Below are 2,292 nucleotides of genomic sequence, written 5' to 3' on the forward strand. Positions count from 1 at the left end.
GCCCCTCCCCCCTCTTTCAACGCTGTAAGCAAAACAAGTGAGTGGCATGAGAGGACAAGTGCAAAAAGAGAAGTGAGGAGGGAGAAATCTGCTCGTGTGTTGTTGAGAAGCCAGTCTCTGTGAAAGGAAATCCTCCGTTGGCACAAGAGGAGGCTCCACTTTTGTGCAAGGAAGCACTTGAGGCCTTTCTTGTTGAGGCTGTACAGGGCCCCCTCACACTTTCCCACACAACCGTTGGTCTTCCTCATTGGTTCTCACCTTTCATGTTTTCCCTTTGTCATCATCGTCCCTAAATTTATGTTAAAGCTTCCACGGGCAGCAAAAATATTCCAAAACGTGAAAGTAGCGTTTCTTCAATTTCAGCTAAAGGTGATCTGGCAAACACAGACCTGCCTGCTGTAGGAAAACTGCTTTCTGGTCCTGGGAGAATGCATGGTAACCATACAACCAGCTGTTCGAGGGCTCTCCAGACAAAGCAAGGCTGCCCCCATGCTGTTGCTGGTCAAAACTCATGAAGTATCACTTTAAGAGACGTTATTCAAGTAAAAACATTCCATTAAGTCGTGTGTGTCCAAGCTGGAGAGATAAAGAGCTGAAAAAGTAATTAATTGAGACTTACCATCAGAGCTGACAGTATCTGATGATCACGGCAGTCCGTCCAGTGTCTCTCGTAACCACCCAGTTAATACCTCGTAGACTATCGTAGTTAGACTGAGCTTGATCCTTCCGGTACCACTGTGAAGTGAGGATATTTTCATCACTATCTGCGTCTCAGCTCAGGCAACTCAACATAGCAGGCTAGCTGTTAGCCAGCCTCAGCTCAACTACAACTAATGGTAACTACATTCCACTACACTGCGCTCACTTCCTCTAGAGGCTTTATCATACTCCCCGCCCACAGGCCAGTCCCTCGTGTCTTTTGTGTGAAAGAAGGTCTCAGGGATGCATTTGGAAAGGCACTCACACCCCTAAAGGAATAGGAGGGGACCCATAAGGCACATTATGATAAAGCATGGTCACCTTAGTCTATGAAGATGAGAGGGTGGAGTAGGTGACCCCTTTATGCCTGTGTTTGTGGCATAGACAGCTAACAGTGTGAACCTCTGTTCAAGGTTCAGACAGACAGACAGACAGACGATCCTCTGTTCACGTGGACCATTCCAAAACACACAGACAGCGACGTGGCAGTTTGGAAAATAATCAAACTAAATGGGAAGTGGAACCACAGAGTGGAAAAGAGAAGGAAGTGGAGGTAGAAAGAAAAGATACTTTGTCAAAAAAGAGAGGAAACTGTGAAAGATCCCAGATCCATTCCAACGTTGAACAGTTGAATAACATTTCAACCTTCGACCCTATGGTCAATAAAATGTGAAATGTTCTTTCCTCCAATTCTTACTAAACATTCATTATATGAACAACAAAGAGAAGGCTAAGGACTCAACTGACTTGATGAAGAACTGGGACTTGCTTGAGACATGGACCAAATGACATTGAGACTCACTTGGGAAATAAGTCAATATGATTTGATCACAAAGTCCAGCCATTGAAGCTATCAGGGAAGGCTTAGCAGTGAAATACCATGGCCATCACTAACAGAGGTAAAGTTTAGGAGCAACTCAAACCATAAAAGCTGAGATCAAAGCCTCTCAGCAAGGCTGCAATTAGAAGTCCTGTTTAGGCCATTAAGATCTGTACTGCTATTTTAGATTGCAGAAGCTTTTCAACTGTTAGTGTGGTCTTGGGTGTTTTCATTTGGATTTAGAAACAAACTACCTACCACCAAAGTAAAAGACTAGGAAAATATCTATGAAGTGTAATTTTTTCACTTGACTGAGGTGCTGGAGGGACAATCACATGTACCGTACGTTATATCCAGAAAAAGAGCTGTGAGCTGCACACAAATTACAAACAGCTTTCCGTTGTAGACTTTTTTGCCAACATCAAGGAAAATCTCCTACAATCAGGGTAATAGGATGTATGGGAACTACTACAATGCAATATAAACGTGATATAATAACAATACAATGCAGGCTGATCATGTGAGAGATTGTCCATGTTTTATGTTATGTGTCAAAGGCCGACATGCAGAGGGATGCCGCCTTTTGACCTTAAAAAACCTCGGTTGTGTGGGACACACAGCCTGTGCCAAACCAAATTATTGCTATTTTATCCTTTCTCTCCTCTCGCCAGACAGACGGAGGGCTCTGACGTAAAAGAAGTAATTTCTTTTCGAATGACTTGCTAACTTGGCAAAGTAATACACATGAGATGCCATCAACCATATAAGGTTAT

At 43.4% G+C, this 2,292-nt stretch overlaps 1 protein-coding gene across 1 annotated transcript in view; it reads right to left on the bottom strand.

The window, feature by feature from the left end:
- The window catches only part of slc12a4 (solute carrier family 12 member 4), a 39,633-nt gene extending 38,990 nt beyond the window's left edge, over window positions 1–643 (bottom strand). Inside the window, exon 1 of the mRNA XM_032522156.1 lies at window positions 620–643. The gene's annotated coding sequence lies outside the window, so the exon portion shown is untranslated. The remainder of the gene's footprint in view (window positions 1–619) is intronic.
- Between the last annotated feature and the right edge of the window lie 1,649 nt (window positions 644–2,292).

The sequence above is a fragment of the Etheostoma spectabile genome, chromosome 1 (genome assembly GCF_008692095.1).
Source record: "Etheostoma spectabile isolate EspeVRDwgs_2016 chromosome 1, UIUC_Espe_1.0, whole genome shotgun sequence".
NCBI lineage: Eukaryota > Metazoa > Chordata > Actinopteri > Perciformes > Percidae > Etheostoma > Etheostoma spectabile.